Source organism: Hemitrygon akajei, chromosome 7, assembly GCF_048418815.1.
Source record: "Hemitrygon akajei chromosome 7, sHemAka1.3, whole genome shotgun sequence".
Taxonomy (NCBI): Eukaryota; Metazoa; Chordata; class Chondrichthyes; order Myliobatiformes; family Dasyatidae; genus Hemitrygon; species Hemitrygon akajei.
The window spans coordinates 101,873,505-101,891,997 of record NC_133130.1 but is presented as its reverse complement, the minus strand read 5'-3'; positions in this window follow the sequence as shown (position 1 = coordinate 101,891,997).

The window sequence follows — 18,493 nt, the reverse complement described above, 5'->3', positions numbered from 1 at the left end:
AAAGTATAAAGACATTTTTTCCCCCGGAAATGGATTTTGTTCTGACTGGTTGTTCTAACTTGTGTTCTTGGACCTTAGGAATGTCTACACTTCTGTTAACTCCAAAGCGATTTTTAACCCAGAGGTGTACTTGAATTTGGAACTGGCTGACATTTGGACCTTGTTGGAGTCAGAAAATTAAATTGCCTCAGCATGAATAAGAAGGTAAAGCTGTGGCCTGTATATCACAGCAATCACAAGCTCATGTCATCCCCAACTCAAAATTTAGGATTATTTTGGAAAATCAAAGTAAACATAAAATTCAGTCAAAAATGAGTTCCAGATTACACTATTAACATCATTTCCATTCCAAAATTGGGTTCTTTGCAAAGAATGACCCACATTTCTAGCTCAATGAATTGTGTAACTGGGGAATGTAACTATACCATGCATACAAGATGCTAGAGGAATTCAGCAAGCTGAGCAGAATCAATGGAAAGGACCACAGTTGATATTTCGGGCTGAGACCCTTCATCAGGACTGGAGAAAAAAAGACGAGGAGTCAGAGTTAGAAGATGGGGGGAGGAGAGGAAGAAACGCAAGATGATAGGTGAAAGAACTGGGAAGATGATTGATGAAAGAGATACAGGGACGGAGAAGGGGGAATCTGTGAGGAGAGGACAGAAGACCATGGAAGAAAGAAAAGAGGAAGGAGTACCAGAGGGAGGTGATGGGCAGGTAAACAGATAAGGTGAGAGAAGAACAAGGAAATGGGAGTTGCTGAAGTGGGGGTGGGGGACATTACTGGCAGTTTGAGAAATTGATGTTCATGCCATCAACCTGGAGGCTACCCAGATGGAATATAAGGTGTTGCTCCTCCAACCGGAGTGAGGCCTCGTTGCGACAGTAGAGGAGGCCATGGACTGACATGCCAGAATGGGAAGTAGAATTGAAGTAGGTGGCCACTGGGAGATCCCACGTTTTCTGACGGACAAAGCATAGGTGCTTGGTGAAGCGGTCTCCCAATCTATGTTGGGTCTCACCGATATACAGGAGACCACACTGGGAGCACCGGATTCAATAGATGACCCCAACAGACTCACAGGTGAAGCGTCAACTCATCTGAAAAGACTGTTTAGGTCCCTGAATGGTAGTGAGGGAGGAGATGTAGGGGCAGGTGTAGCATTTGTTCTGCTTACAAGGACAAATGCCAAGAGGGAGATCAGAGGGGAAGGATGAATGGACAAAGGAGACATGCAAGGAGTGATTCCTGTGAAAAGCAGAAACTGGTGGGGTGGGGGAGGGAAAGAAGTGCTTGGTGGTGGCATCCCATTGGAGACGGCAGAAGTTACGGAGAATTATGTATCTATCTCCACTGCATCTGCTCTTAGGATAAGGCTTTTCATTCCAGAACAAAGGAGATATCCTCCTTCTTCAAAGTAAGGGGCTTCCCTTCCTCCACCATCAACGCTGCCCTCACCTGCATCTCTTACATTTCGTGCAAGTCTGCCCTCACCCCATCCTCCAGCCACCCCACCAGGGATAGGGTTCCTCTTTTCCTCACCTTCCACCCCACCAACCTCCACATCCAGCACATAATCCTCTCTAAATTCTGCCATCTCCAATGGGATCCCACCACCAAGCACATCTTTCCTTCCTGTATATCGGTGAGACCTGGCGCAGATTGGGAGAACTCTTTGCTGAGCACCTACACTCCATCTGCCTGAAAAAGTGAGATCATTGGAGTTTGAAACACTGAAAGGAGATCTCATTGAAATATGCACAGTTCTGACAGGGTTCAACAGGCTATTTGGGGCTCAGGGTTTGCAAACAGAGACCTCATTGTCCAGAGTGGGGTTGAGACACTTGGGGCTGAAATGAGGAGAAATTTCACCCAGAGGGCGGTGAGTCTGAGGAAATCTCCGCAGAGCGGACAGATGTGAAATGAGTAAATATGCTTAAAATGAGGAAAGGGAGATTTCCAGACAAACGTAAATTTACTATTGAAGTATGTATATGTCACCATTTACAACCCTGAGATTCATTTTCTTGCAGGCATTCACAGTAAAACAAAGAAATACAATAGAATCAATGAAAAACTACACACAAACATTAACTGGCAAACAGCCAATGTGCAACAAAGAAGACAAACTGTGCAAATACGAAAATAGCTAAATAAATTATACTGAGAAGTCTTTGAAAGTGAGCCCATAGGTTGTGTTCAGTGATCAGTTCATCTGTCATTTTCTTGACCCCATTACTACCTCACCAGCATCATTTTCCAGTGGTCCAATATCAACTCTCACCTCCCTTTCACTCTTTATATAACTGAAAAAACTTTCGGTATCCTGCTTTATATTATTAGTTAATCTGCGCTCATCTTTAATCTTTTCCCTTGTTATAGCTTTTTTAGTTGCCTTGTGTTGGATTTTAAAAGCTTCCCAATCATCCAACTTCCCATTCACTTTTTTCCACCTTATATGCCCTTGCCTTGGCTTTTATGTAGTCCTTAACTTCCTTTGTCAGCCACAATTGTCTACCCCTGCCATTTGAGTACTCCTTCCTCTGTTGGACATATATATCCTGCGTCTTGTAAACTATTCCCAGAAATTTCAACCATCTCTGCTCTGCTGTCATCCCTGCCAGTATCCTCCTCCAATCCACCTGGGCAAGCTCCTCTCTCATGCCTCTGTAATTCCCTTTATTCCATTGCGATACTGATACATGTGAGTTATGCTTGTCCCTCTCAAATTGCAGCATGAATTCAATCACATTATTATCACTGCCACCTAAATGTTGAGGTGAGTGAAGTTATCCACGTTGATTCAGGAGTCTGATGGTTGAAGGATAATAACTATTCCTGAACCTGGTGGTGTAGGAACTAGATGGCATCAGTCTGGAGAGGATGGTGGGGACAGGGGTAGGAGTCCTTGATGGTGCAGGACACAGCGAGATAAGGAGAGAGGTGGGGGAATAAGTTTGTGAGAGCCAGGATCAGCCGAGATCGTATTGGGTGATGTAGCAGGATCAAAGAGATGAAGGTTACAGCTACTCCTATTTTTTCTACATTTAAAATATTCACTGAAAAACAAAAACCTGCAGAAATTGGAAACTGAATTGAGAAGCAAAACATGCTCCATAAAGTAACTCCTAGTGATGGAAATATATCACGACTCAACTCGATTCATACTCATTCAAACAAAACCATTCAAATTGATCTATTTTGCTCGCTCTCTATAGTCTGTGGAAACAGAGTTCTTTAATCCTTATCACATGAAACTGCATCACTTCCAGGAATGGGACGTAGCCAGTGCCTATCATGAGCCCATTTGGAAACTGGTTTGTGTTTCCAAATGGTTTACATTGCCAATAATCTGTGAAAGAATGGGTATATTCTGATTTTTTAAAAAACGTTCAAGTGGAATATTTATGGGCTGACTTGCATTTGTAGATTTATCCTCAGTGGCCACTTTATCAGCCAATCATGCAGCAGCAACTCGATGTTTAAAAGCATACAGGCATGGTCAAGAGGTTCAGCTGCTCATGCCAAACATCGGAAAGGGGAGGAATCATGATCTTCGTGACTTTGATCATGGAATGGTTGCTAGTGCCAGGCCTGGTTGTTTCAAATATCCCAGCAACTGCTGATCTGGGATTTTCATGCACAACAGTCCCTAGAATTTACAGAAAATGGAGCAAGAAACAAAACATCCAGTGAGCAGCAGTTCAGAGGGTGGATATCCTTTGCTAGTGAGAGAGGTCAGGGGAGAATGGCCAGACAGGATCATGCAGACAAGAAGGAGACAGCAACTCAAATAACCATGTGTTCCAACAGTGGTGTGCAGAAGAGCATCTCTGAACGCACAACACATCAAACCTTAAAGTGGATGGGCTACAGCAGCAGAAGACCACGAACATACAGATAAACACTGAGTGGCCACTTTATTAGGTACAGAAGGTACCTAGTAAATTGGACACAGAGTGTATGCATTAGAAGTTTGGCTTCTGTTCAGTATCTGGTGGCTGTAATAATTTTAACACAAATATAGAGAGAATTACACAGCAAGAGCAGACTGGCAAGAAATGTGTGTTCTTGTGTCTGGGTTCATGAAACGTCAACGAACATCAGTCAAAATTTCATATGGTAATAACATCACCCAGTCTTTTATCTATGCTTCATTAGGCACTGGTTACTGCACACTGCACAGCAATGTTCAACGTCAAAGAATTTCCATTGCCATGTCAAGATAAGTGAAGGAATTTATCATTGGTGTTAGATGCTAGTCAATGAGGCTATCACTGCAGCTTAATGATTTGAATTTTAAACAGGAAAGTGAGAAAACTTTCATCCTTCTGGTGACAATGGCAGTATTTGCTGTCATTGTGCCTGTGATGGTAATGGAACTCAAGTACTATTTTAAATTCCATACTATCATTCAGGCTGCCTCTTCATTTTGTGTTGAGACATAAGGCAGCATCCATTGCCTGAATGGATCAGACTGTCCAGTAGACCACCACTGTATTATCTCCATTTGAGTTATGGACACTTACCTTTGAAAGTTTACAAACCCTTGCCCGTAAATCTAAGATATGGAATAAAATTTACTCTCATGGAACTTGTGCAGAAAACAATGTAAATGAACCAATGCAAGTTTTTTTTTCAACTTGCTTTTCTTGACATGCGCACAGATGATGTGGCTTATTGTTATGGAAAATGGTAATATGGATTGTTTGTCCCGATGAAGGGTTTCAGCCTGAATCGGCAACAGTTTCTTCTTCTTCATAGCTGCTACCTAACCTGCTGAGTTCTTCCAGCACCTTTTGTGTGTGCAACCCTCTGTAATGCAAAGGTTGCCTTTAGCTTAAAATCCATAGCACCTTTTGTGTTATAGTCTTGCCTTCAAGTATTTCAAAGTTAATTCATCTCAAGTATTTCAAAAAGTACTGCATTGAATCATCTTACATACCGTGTAGTGTCCAGAACAGAGGTGTAGGACGAGCCAGGGTTCTGTATGTGTATCTGTGTCAGGACTAGTGGTAACGTGCACTGTAGCTTCAGATCCAAGTTTATTGTCACACACAGGGTATAACTCCCATGAAAATGAGCACTTTGCAGCAGCAGCAAGGTATATTACAAACGTGATAAATATAAGTTAACATAAACTTAAATTAACATAGATTATGCATGACTTACAGAACAGAATAAATGTAACAGCACTGATACAAGTTAGCTTCTCTAAAATTTACGTTCTCGAAATAAATGTAATTCAAAGAAGGGAAAGTATGTAAATATTAGGAAGCAAGAATCAAACAGGGCCCTTGAGGATTATAAAGAAGCCAGAAAAGAACTCAAAAAGGGAGTTAGGAAAACCAGGGGGGCCCATGGAAAGTAGGATTGAAGAGAATCCTACTTGAACAGAAAATCCTACAAAAAGCAGTGGACACGGCCCAGTCCAATCCCATCATCAAGCACATCTACATGAAACGCTGTCACAGGAAAGCAGCATCCATCATCAGGGACCACCACCACCCAGGACATGCTCTCTTCTCGCCGCTGCTATCAGGAAGGTACAGGAGCCTCAAGGCTCGCACCACCAGATTCAGGAACAGTTGTTCAGGAACAGCGGTGTAGAGTTAGGTAAGGGAGAAATACAAAGAGATCTAGGAGTCCTTGTTCATCAGTCACTGAAGGTGAATGAGCAAGTGCAGCAGGCAGTGAAGAAGGCTAATGGAATGTTGGCCTTTATTACAAAGGGAATTGAGTACAAGAGCAAGGAAATCCTTTTGCATTTGTACAGAGCCCTGGTGAGACCACACCTGGAGTATTGTGTACAGTTTTGGTCTCCAGGGTTAAGGAAGGACATCCTGGCTATAGAGGAAGTGCAGCGTAGATTCACGAGGTTAATTCCTGGGATGTCCAGACTGTCTTACGCAGAGAGGTTAGAGAGACTGGGATTGTACACGCTGGAATTAAGGAGATTGAGAGGGGATCTGATTGCAACTTATAAGATTATTAAGGGATTGGACAAGATAGAGGCAGGAAATATGTTCCAGATGCTGGGAGAGGCCAGTACCAGAGGGCATGGTTTGAGAATAAGGGGTAGGTCATTTAGGACAGAGTTAAGGAAAAACTTCTTCTCCCAGAGAGCTGTGGGGGTCTGGAATGCACTGCCTCGGAAGGCAGTGGAGGCCAATTCTCTGGATGCTTTCAAGAAGGAGCTAGATAGGTATCTTATGGATAGGGGAATCAAGGGATATGGGGACAAGGCAGGAACCGGGTATTGATAGTAGATGATCAGCCATGATCTCAGAATGGTGGTGCAGGCTCGAAGGGCTGAATGGTCTACTTCTGCACCTATTGTCTATTGTCTATACCCCTCAACCATCAAGCTCTTGGACCAAAGGGGAAAACTTCACTCAGCTTCAATTGTCTCATCATTGAAATGTTCCCATAACCTTTTGACTCACGTTCTTGATATTTATTGTTTATTTATTTATTAGTAATTTTTCTTTCTTTTTTGTATCTGCAAAGTGTGCTGTCTTTTGCACACTGGTTGAATGCCCAAGTTGGTGAGGTCTTTCATTGATCCTATTATGGTTATTATTCTATGGATTTATTGAGTATGCATGCAAAAAATGGATCTCCACGTTCTATACAGTGACATAATAAATAATAAATTTACTTTGAATCCCAAAGCATTCTATACTTACAAACATCAGAAGCAAGAGGATAACTCAGGAGAAGGTAGGACCACTCAAGGATTTGTGGAGAATGTGGGTGAGATCCTTAATGTGTACTTTATTTCAGTATTCACCAAGAAGAAGAGTGTTGAGGATAGGGAGATCAGTGCCATGCATTTTAAGGGAGCTTCGAGAGAGTTAATCCATTGTTCGTAGCCTATCAGCGGCAACAAGAGAGCTTTACCAAGAGGGATTTCTCGCAGGTCAGCAGCGGTTATTTAAAAAGGGAGCTTTGAGAGCTTTAGTCCATTGTACGTGGCCTATCAGGGGCTATAACTGGAGCACTGTTGGTGAGTTAGATACCAGGGAAGGTTCAGGCATAAAAGGGAGACACTGCCTAGCAGAGCGGTCATCAGAGGAGTGGTCATTGACAGAGTGATCTGAGGCAGAGTGGTAGGGCTTTGGCGATAATGGGTTGAGGTGAGGTAAGTTACCTGTGAAGAATAGAAACAGGAAGTATGTTTGTGAGGGTGGTGTTTTGTACTGGGTGTCAGATGTGGGAAGTCCGGGAGACTCCCAGCCTCCCAGACGGCCACATCTGCACCAGGTGCGTTGAGCTGCAGCTCCTTAGGGACCGTGTTAGGGGACTGGAGATGCAGCTCGATGACCTTCGTCTAGTCAGGGAGAGTGAGAAGGTGATAGAGAGGAGCTATGGGCAAGTAGTCACACCGGGGCCTCGGGAGACAGATAAGTGGGTAACAGTCAGGAGAGAGAAGGGCAGGAGTCTGATACTAGAGAGTACTCCAGGGGCAGGAATGATTACTTAGAGTACCAGGCTTTAGATGTTTCAGAAAGGACAGGGAGGGAGGCAAAAGAGATGGGGATGTGGCACTGCTGATTAGAAATAGCGTCACAGCTGCAAAAAGGGAGGAAGTTGTGGAGGGATTGTCTACTGACTCTCTGTGGGTGGAAGTTAGAAACAGGAAGGGGACAATAACTCCACTGGATGTTTTTTATAGACCATCCAATAGTAATAGGGACATCGAGGAGCAGATAGGGAGACAGATTTTAGAAAGGTGTAATAATAACAGGGTTGTCGTGGTGGGAGATTTTAATTTCCCAAGTATTAATTGACAACTCCCTAGAGCGAGGGGATTAGATGGGGCGGAGTTTGTTAGGTGTGTTCGGGTAGGTTTCCACTAACAATACGTAGATAAGCAAGGAGAGGCTGTACTTGATCTGGTATTGGGAAATGAACCTGGACAGGTGTCAGGTCTCACAGTAGGACAGCATTTTGGAGATAGTGATCACAGTTCTATCTCTTTTACCATAGCTTTGGAGAGGGATAGAAATAGACATGTTAGGAAAGCGTTTAATTGGAGTAAGGGGAAATATGAAGCTATCAGGCAGGAACTTGGAAGCATAAATTGGAAACAGATGTTCTCAGGGAAACGTATGGCAGAAATGTGGCAAATGTTCAGGGGATAGTTGCGTGGTGTTCTGCATAGTACGTTCCAATGAGACAGAAACCGTGGTGTACAAATGCTGTTGAAAATCTAGTGAAAAAGAAAAGAAGAGCTTATGAAAGGTTCAAAAAAACAAGGTAATGACAGAGATCTAGAGGATTATAAGGCTAACAGGAAGGAGTTTAAGAATGAAATTAGGAGAGCCAGAAGGGGCCATGAGAAGGTCTTGGTGAGCAGGATTAAAGAAAACCCCACAGCATTTCACAAGTACGTGAGGAGCAAGAGGATAAGACGTGAGAGAATAGGACCAATCAAGTGTGACAGTGGAAAAGTGCGTATGGAACCAGAGGAGATAGCAGAGGTACTTATTGAGTACTTTGCTTCAGTATTCACTACGGAAAAGGATCTTGGCGATTGTAGGGATGACTTACAGTGGGTTGAAAAGCTTGGGCATATAGACATTAAGAAAGAGGATGCACTGGAAGTTTTGTAAAGCATCAAGTTGGATAGGTCTCCGGGACTGGATGAGATATACCCCAGGCTACTGTGGGAAGTGAGGGAGGAGATTGCTGAGCCCATGGCAATGATCTTTGCATCATCAGTGAGGACAGGGGAGGTTCCGGAGAATTGGAGGGTTGTGGATGTTGTTCCCTTATTCAAGAAAGGGAGTAGAGGTAGCCCAGGAAATTATAGACAAGTGAGTCTTACTTCAGTGGTTGGTAAGTTGATGGAAAAGATCCTGAGAGGCAGGATTTATGAACATCTGGAGAGGCATAATATGATTAGGAATAGTCAGCATGGCTTTGTCAAGGGAAGGTCGTGCCTTACGAGCCTGATTGAAGTTTTTGAAGATGTGACTAACCACATTGATGAAGGTAGAGCAGTAGATGTAGTGTATATGGATTTCAGCAAGGCATTTGATAAGGTACCCCATGCAAAGCTTATTGAGAAAGTAAGAAGGCATGGGATGCAAGGGGACCTTGCTTTGTAGATCCAGAATTGGCTTGGCCACAGAAGGCAAAGAGTGGTCGTAGATGGGTCATATTCTGCATGGAGGTTGGTGACCAGGGATCTGTTCTGGGACCCTTTCTCTTCGTGATTTTTATAAATGACCTGGATGAAGAAGTGGAAGGATGGGTTAGTAAATTTGCTGATGACACAAAGGTTGGGGGTGTTCTGGATGGTGTGGAGAGCTGTCAGAGGTTACAATGGGATATCGATAGAATGTAAAACTGGGCTGAGAAGTGGTAGATGGAGTTCAACCCAGATAAGTGTGAGGTGGCTTATTTTGGTAGGTCAGATATGATGACAGAATATAGTATTAATGGTACGACTCCTGGCAGTGTGGAGGATCAGAGGGATCTTGGGGTCCGAGTCCATAGGACACTCAAAGCTGCTGTGCAGGCTGACTCTGTGGTTAAGAAGGCATACAGTGTATTGGCCTTCATCAATCATGGGATTGAGTTTAAAAGTTGAGAGGTAATGTTGCAGCTATATAGGACCCTGGTCAGACTCCACTTGGAGTACTGTGCTCAGTTCTGGTCACCTCACTACAGGAAGCATGTGGAAACTATAGAAAGGTGCAGAAGAGATTTGCAAGAATGTTGCCTGGATTGGGAAGCATGCCTTATGAGAATAAATTGTGTGAACTCAGCCTTTTCTCCTTGGAGCGGCGGAGAATGAGAGGTGACCTGATAGAGATATATAAGATGATGAGAGGCATTAATTGTGTGGATAGTCAGAGGCTTTTTCCCAGGGCTGAAATGGCTATCCTGAGAGGGCACAGTTTTAAGGTGCTTGGAAGTAGGTACAGAGGAGATGTCAGGGTAAGTTTTTTATGCAGAGAATGGTGAGTGCGTGGAAAGGGCTGCCGGCGATGGTGGTGGAGACAGATCGATAAAGTCTTTTAAGAGACTCCTGGATAGGCAAATGGCACTTAGAAAAAGAGGGCTATGGTTAACACTAGGTAATTTCTAAAGCAGGTACATGTTCAGCACAGTGTTGTGGGCCGAAGGGCCTGGATTGTGCTGTAGGTCTTCTATGTTTCTATGCTTTGGCATTTCAAGGTAAAGGAGGAGCAAGTCTCCAGAGCCTGATGGGATATACTCGTTATTGGGGAAGACAAGAGATGAGACAAATGGGGACTTGACCAATATCTTCATGTCCTCTCTTTCCACAGGCAAGGTCCTGGAGGACTGGCAAGTAGCTAATGTAGCTAATCACCCAAGAAGGGAACCAGGGATAATGCTGGAAACCATAGAGCACTGACTCGCACGTCAGTGGTAGGGAAGTTACTGTAGAGAATTCTTAGGGTTAGGTCTGGTGAGAATTTGGAAACCATGGCTTAATTAGGGAGAGCCAGCATGCCTTTGTGCAGAGCAAGTCTTGTTTTACCAACTTGATTGAGTTTTCTTCATGAGGTGACTAGGGTGGTTAATGAACATAGAGTTGTGGATCTGGTCTACATGGATTTTAGTAAGGTACATCATGGGAGGCTCATCCAGAAGATTAAGATGCATGGGATCCATAGTGAATTTGCCATTTGGATTCAGTACTGGCTTGCCCATAGAAGACTGAAGATTGTGGTCAATGGGACTTATTCTAGCTGGAATCTGTGATTAGTGGTGTTCTTCAGGGATCTGTACTGGGACCTCGGCTGTTTGTAATGAGCTACATCTAAACAACCTAGATGAAAATGTAGATGAGTGGGCTAATAAGTATGCAGATGATATGAAGATTGGTGCTGTTGTGGATAGCATAGAAGACTGGAAAAGAATTCAACAGAATATAGATCAGCTGCAGATATCATTGGAGAAATGAAGATAAAGCTTAACCCAGCCAAATGTGAAGAGTGCACCTTGGTAAGTCAAATGTAAAGAGACAGTACACTGTTAAGGACAAGACCTTTAACAGTGTTGATGATCAGAGGGTTCTTGGAGTCCAAGTTCACTGCTTCCTGAAAATGGCTACACAGGTTGATAGGGTGGTGAAGAAGGCATATGTCAAGCTTGCATTTATTAGTTGAGGCATTGAGTTCAAAAATCAGGAAGTTATGTTGCTGCTTTATAAAACTCTAGTTAGGTTGCTTCTGGAGTATTGCATACAGTTCTGGTTGCCCCATTATAGGGAGAATGCTGAGGCTTTGGATAGGATGCAGAAGAGGTTTGCACCCTCTCCAAAACCTTGACAGCCTTCCTATAATGGGGTTGCTGTAACAAGAGTTGGGCTGATTCCTTGGGAGTGGCTGAAGCTGAGGGGAGATGTAGTGTACCTGGACTTCCAGAAAGCTTTTGATAAAGTCCCACATAGGAGATTAGTGGGCAAAATTAGGGCACATGGTATTGGGGGCAGAGTACTGACATGGATTGAAAATTGGCTGGCTGACAGGAAACAAAGAGTAGCAATTAACAGGTCCCTTTCGGAATGGCAGGCTGTGACCAGTGGGGTACCGCAAGGTTCGGTGCTGTGACCACAGCTGTTTACAATATACATTAATGATTTAGATGAAGGGATTAAAAGTAACATTAGCAAATTTGCCGATGACACAAAGCTGGGTGGCAGTGTGAAATATGAGGAGGATGTTATGAGAATGCAGGGTGACTTGGATAGGTTGGGTGAGTGGGCAAATGTATGGCAGATGCAGTTTAATGTGGTTAAATGTGAGGTTATCCACTTTGGTGGCAAGAACAGGAAGGCAGATTACTATCTAAATGGAGTCAAGTTAGGAAAAGGGGAAGTAAAACGAGATCTAGGTGTTCTTGTACATCAGTCAATGAAAGCAAGCATGCAGGTACAGCAGGCAGTGAAGAAAGCTAATGGCATGCTGGCCTTTATAACAAGAGGAATTGAGTATAGAAATAAAGAGGTCCTTCTGCAGCTGTACAGGGCCCTGGTGAGACCCCACCTGGCGTATTGTGTGCAGTTTTGGTCTCCAAATTTGAGGAAGGACATTCTTGCTATTGAGGGAGTGCAGCGTAGGTTCACAAGGTTAATTCCCAGAATGGCGGGACTGTCATATGTTGAAAGATTGGAGCAACTGGGCTTGTATACACTGGAATTTAGAAGGATGAGAGGGGATCTGATTGAAACATATAAGATTATTAAGGGATTGGACAGGCTGGAGGCAGGAAGCATGTTCCCGCTGATGGGTGAGTCCAGAACTAGAGGCCACAGATTAAGAATAAGGGGTAGGCCATTTAGAACAGAGATGCGGAAAAACTTTTTCACCCAGAGAGTGGTGGATATGTGGAATGTTCTGCCCCAGAAGGCAGTGGAGGCCAAGTCTCTGGATGCATTCAAGAGAGAGTTAGATAGAGCTCTTATAGATAGCGGGGTCAAGGGCTATGGGGAGAGGGCAGGAACGAGGTACTGATTGTGTATGATCAGCCATGATCACAGTGAATGGTGGTGCTGGCTAGAAGGGCCGAATGGCCTACTCCTGCACCTACTGTCTATTGTCTATCTGATGGAGGCTTACAAGACAATGAGAGGCATAAAAAGAGTAGACAGGCAGTATCTTTTTCTCAGGGTTGAAATGTCTTAATACCAGAGAGTATGCATTTAAGGTAACAGAGGGCAAGTTTTTTTTTTTTACAGAGAATGGTGGGTGTCAGGAATGCGATGGTTGAGCGGTATAAATTTGGGACTTTAAGAGATATTTAGATAGGCACATGAATGAGAGGAAAATGAAAGGATATGTACATTGAAAAGAAAAAGATTGGTCAAGACAAATGTAGGTCCCTTACAGTCAGAAACAGGTGAATTGATCATAGGGAACAAGGACATGGCAGACCAATTGGATAACTACTTTGGTTCTGTCTTCACTAAGGAGGACATAAATACTCTTCGGGAAATAGTAGGGGACCGAGGGTCTAGTGAGATGGAGGAACTGAGGGAAATACATGTTAGTAGGGGAGTGGTGTTAGGTAAATTGAAGGGATTAAAGGCAGATAAATCCCCAGGGCCAGATGGTCTGCATCCCAGAGTGCTTAAGGAAGTAGCCCAAGAAATAGTGGGTGCATTAGTGATAATTTTTCAAAACTCCTTAGATTCTGGATTAGTTCCTGAGGATTGGAGGGTGGCTAATGTAACCCCACTTTTTAAAAAAGGAGGGAGAGAAAAACCAGGGAATGTTAGTCTGACATTGGTGGTGGGGATAATGCTAGAGTCGGTTATCAAAGATGCGATAACAGCACATTTGGAAAGAGGTGAAATCATCGGACAAAGTCAGCATGGATTTGTGAAAGGAAAATCATGTCTGACGAATCTTATAGAATTTTTTGAGGATGTAACTAGTAGAGTGGATGGGGAGAGCCAGTGGATGTGGTATATTTAGATTTTCAAAAGGCTTTTGACAAGGTCCCACACAGGAGATTAGTGTACAAACTTAAAGCACACGGTATTGGGGGTATGGTATTGATGTGGATAGAGAATTGGTTGGCAGACAGGAAGCAAAGAGTGGGAGTAAACGGGACCTTTTCAGAATGGCAGGCAGTGACTAGTGGGGTACCGCAAGGCTCAATGCTGGGACCCCAGTTGTTTACAATATATATTAATGATTTAGATGAGGGAATTAAATGCAGCATCTCCAAGTTTGCAGATAACACGAAGCTGGGCGGCAGTATTAGCTGTGAGGAGGATGCTAAGAGGATGCAGGTTGACTTGGATAGGTTAGGTGAGTGGGCAAATTCATAGCAGATGCAATTTAATGTGGATAAATGTGAAGTTATCCACTTTGGTTGCAAGAACAGGAAAACAGATTATTATCTGAACGGTGGCCGATTAGGAAAAGGGGAGGTGCAATGAGACCTGGGTGTGATTGTACACCAGTCATTGAAGGTGGGCATGCAGGTACAGCAGGCTGTGAAAAAGGCGAATGGTATGTTGGCATTCATAGCAAGAGGTTTCGAGTACAGGAGCAGGGAGGTTCTATTGCAGTTGTACAAGGCTTTGGTGAGACCACAGCTGGAGTATTGTGTGCAGTTTTGGTCCCCTAATCTGAGGAAAGACATTCTTGCCATAGAGGGAGTACAAAGAAGGTTCACCAGATTGTTTCTTGGGATGGCAGGACTTTCATATGAAGGAAGACTGGATCGACTAGGCTTATACTCACTGGAATTTAGAAGATTGAGGGGGGGATCTTATTGAAATGTATAAAATTCTAAAGGGATTGGACAGGCTAGATGCAGGAAGATTGTTTCCCATGTTGGGGAAGTCCAGAACAAGGGGTCACAGTTTAAGGATAAAGGGGAAGCCTTTTAGATAAGGAAAAACTTCTTCACACAGAGAGTGGTGAATCTGTGGAATTCTCTGCCACAGGAAACAGTTGAGGCCGGTTCATTGGCTATATTTAAGAGGAAGTTAGATATGGCCCTTGTGGCTAAAGGGATCGGGGGCATGGAGAGAAAGCAGGTACAGGGTTCTGAGTTGGATGATCAGCCAAGATCATACTGAATGGCGGTGCAGGCTTGAAGGGTCGAATGGCCTACTCCTGCACCTATTTTCTATGTTTCTATGTTTCTATTGTGTCGGCAGAAATGATTAGTTGGCCATTTGATTATTAATTTAATTGTTTTGACACAATATTATAGGCTGACGGACCTGTTCCTTTGTTGTACTGTTCTATGTTCTATCTCCCTGTCGAGACAATATTTACAAGAAATTTTAAGCTGTTAGAAGGGTAGACACAGAGCAAGTATTTCTTCTAATCATGATACAATCTTGAGTAGTCCAAGGTCATTCATATATGAAATTGGAAACCATAATTGTCACACGGCAAACTGGAACTCCTCACTAAAAGCTGGTGGGTGTTGAGTCAGTTGAAATGATTGGGACTGATGTTGATGGGTTTTAGCTGTGTAAGGATACGAGCATCTGGAATGCATCCAGTGCAGCCACCACAAGGGCTCGGTGGGGTCTTTCTGCTACTGAAGAGGGTGGGGCCGGGATGGGTGAGAAAGCTCATCAGTTATTGTAGTAGTTGGTGTACCACCCAGGAGGGCTACGTGTGCAGCAGCAGAGCTATTGATATGTAGGAATAGAATAAAACAGGACTGAAAGCATTGACCATGAATGTAAAGAATGAAAAAGCATTGCATGGTTTACTCATGTAATTTTTAAATAATGAATAAAGTTAATTGTGATAAAAAGTGAATGGTCAGGGAGGGGCCAAGATGGATGACAAAGCCCCACAATTATAAATGTAGTGTACCACCCCAGCCACATGAGTGGCAAAAGTACTACTGATTGTAAGAAATGTTACTAAACATGATGTAATACATTGTCTATAAACGTAAGGGTGAAAATGTTTATTCTTGCAAGGTTTATTCTTGGAAGTATTATTTTATTATCATTTATTTTGGTAAAAAACCAGGCCGGTTGTTCCTTGATCTGACTGAATGCTAGAATAGCTTAAAAGGTTGAATGGCCTATTTCTTAGCTTCCTAGAAAATAATCCTACAAATACAGGCAATCATCCAAGAAACTATCAGCATTCTATCTGATACTGTTACTGGCTAAATTATTAACATGTAATGAGAAACTCTATGACGGAGTAATTTTAAAAGAAAATGCTGAATGAAATGTGATTGCTAGACCTATTGGAACAGTCTGCATTTGAATGGAAAATAGGTCCTCTTCTCAGAGCTTGTCAGCAAATCTAGTTGAAATAATGCTGCACACTTTACTGATGGCCACATTCCTGGAAATAAAGCTGCTTCTTTTACCTACAATTTTAAAAGCATGAACAACTGATAACTGATACAAGTGGCTTTGTGAAAAATGATCCTACCATGCTCTCATATATTACTTTTGGTCCTTTTACTCAAACCAGCTTATAACTGGAATACTGAATGGTTCAGACAGACGATAGGGCAAAATTGCAGTCAATGGGATGAGTTGAAGTGTAATATGGGGGAAAAATCAAAAAGGGTGATGAATACAGGACTGAAGGTGTTATAGTTGAATGCACGAAGTATACCAAATAAGGTCAATGATCTTGTAGTGCAGTTAGAGATTGGCTGGTATGACATTGTGGACATCACTGAATTGTGGCTGAAAGAAGAACATAATTGGGAGCTTAACATCCAAGGAAAAACATTGTATTGAAAAGGCAGGCATGTCGGCAGAGGGGGTGGGGTGGCTCTGTTGGTAAAAAGTGAAATCAAATCCTCAGAAAGAGTTAACACAGGATCGGAAAATGTAGGAACCTAGTGGGAAGATGCAAAGGTAAAGAAACTCTGATGGGAATTACATACAGTAGCCGGGATGTAGGATATAAACTACAACAGGAGATAGAAAAGGTATGTAAATGGGCACTATTACGATAGTCATGTGGGGTGGATTTCAATATTCAGGTAGATTGGGAAAATCAGGTTGGTGCTGGATCCCAAGAGGTATGATAGATACATCCCAAATATGAAGTAGTATTCTCAATGGAGGATGAGACAGCTGTGGCGACAAAAGAGGTCAAAGACGGCATAAATGCTAGAGAGAGGGTATATAACATAGCAAAAATTAGTGGGAAGTTAGAGGCTTGGAAACTTTTAAAAACCAACATAAGGCAAGTAAATTGCCATAACAAGAGAAAAGATGAAATATGGCAGTAAGCTAACCAATAATATAAAAGAGGATATTTTTCAGATATATAAAGAGTAAAAGAGAGGCGAGAGTGGGTATTGACCACATGAAAATCGCTGGAGAGGTAGTAATGGGGGAACAGAGAAATGGCAGACAAACTTAATAAATATTTTGTGTCAGTTTTCACTATGGAAGGCACTAGCCATATACAGTCGGGGGCAGAAGTAAGTATAATTGATATTATCAAGAGAAGATGCTTGGGAAACTGAAGGATCTGAAGGCAGACAAGTCACCAGGACCAGATGGACTACACTCGAGGGTTATGAATGAGGTAGCTGAAGCGATTGTGGAGGCATTAGTAATGATCTTTCTAGAATCACTAGATTATAACCATATAACAATTACAGCACGGAAACAGGCCATCTCGTCCCATCTAGTCCGTGCCAAACGCTTACTTTCACCTAGTCCCACTGGCCCACACTCAGCCCATAACCCTCCATTCCTTTCCTATCCAATTTTACTTTAAATGACAATACCGAACCTGCCTCTACCACTTCTACTGGAAGCTCGTTCCACACAGCTACCACTCTCTGAGTAAAGAAATTCCCCCTCGTGTTACCCTTAAACTTTCATCCAATCTCATCTCATCTCATGTCCTCTTGTTTGAATCTCCCCTACTCTCAATAGAAAAAGCCTATCCACATCAACTCTATCTATCCCCCTCATAAATTTAAATACCTCTATCAAGTCACCCCTCAACCTTCTACGCTCCAAATAAAGACCTAACTTGTTCAACCTTTCCCTGTAACTTAGGTGCTGAAATCCAGGTAACATTCTAGTAAATCTTCTCTGTACTCTCTCTATTTTGTTGACATCTTTCCTATAATTTGGTGACCAGAACTGTACACAATACTCCAAATTCGGCCTTATCAATGCCTTGTACAATTTTAACATTACAGCCCAACTCCTATACTCAATGCTCTGATTTATAAAGGCCAGCAGACCAAAAGCTTTCTTCACCACCCTATCCACATGAGATTCCACCTTCAGGGAACTATGCACCATTATTCCTAGATCACTCTGTTCTACTGCATTCTTCAATGCCCTACCATTTACCATGTATGTCCTATTTGGATTATTCCTACCAAAACATAGCACCTCACACTTATCAGCATTAAACTCCATCTGCCATTGTTCAGCCCACTCTTCTAACTGGCCTAAATCTCTCTGCAAGTTTTGAAAACCTACTTCATTATCCACAATGCCACCTACCTTCGTATCATCTGCATACTTACTAATCCAATTTACCACCGCATCATCCAGATCATTAATGTAGATGACAAACAACATTGGACCCAGTATAGATCCCTGAGGCACATCACTGGTCACCGGCCTCCAACCTGACAAACTGTTATCCACCACTTCTCTCTGGCATCTCCCATCCAGCCACCGTTGAATCCATTTTACAATTTCAATACTAATACCCAAGGATTGAACCTTCCTAACTAACCTTCCATACGGAACCTTGTCAAAGGCCTTACTGAAGTCCATATAGACAACATCCACTGCTTTACCCTTGTCAACTTTACTCATAACCTCTTCAAAAAATTCATTAAGATTTGTCAAACATGACCTTCCACACACAAATCCATGCTGACTGTTCCTAATCAGACTCTGGAATAGTTCTGGAGAACTGGAAAATGACAAATATCACTTCACTTTTAAAGAAGGCAGGGAGCAGAAGTAAGGAAATTATAGGCCAGTGAGCCTGACTTCAGTGATTGGGAAAA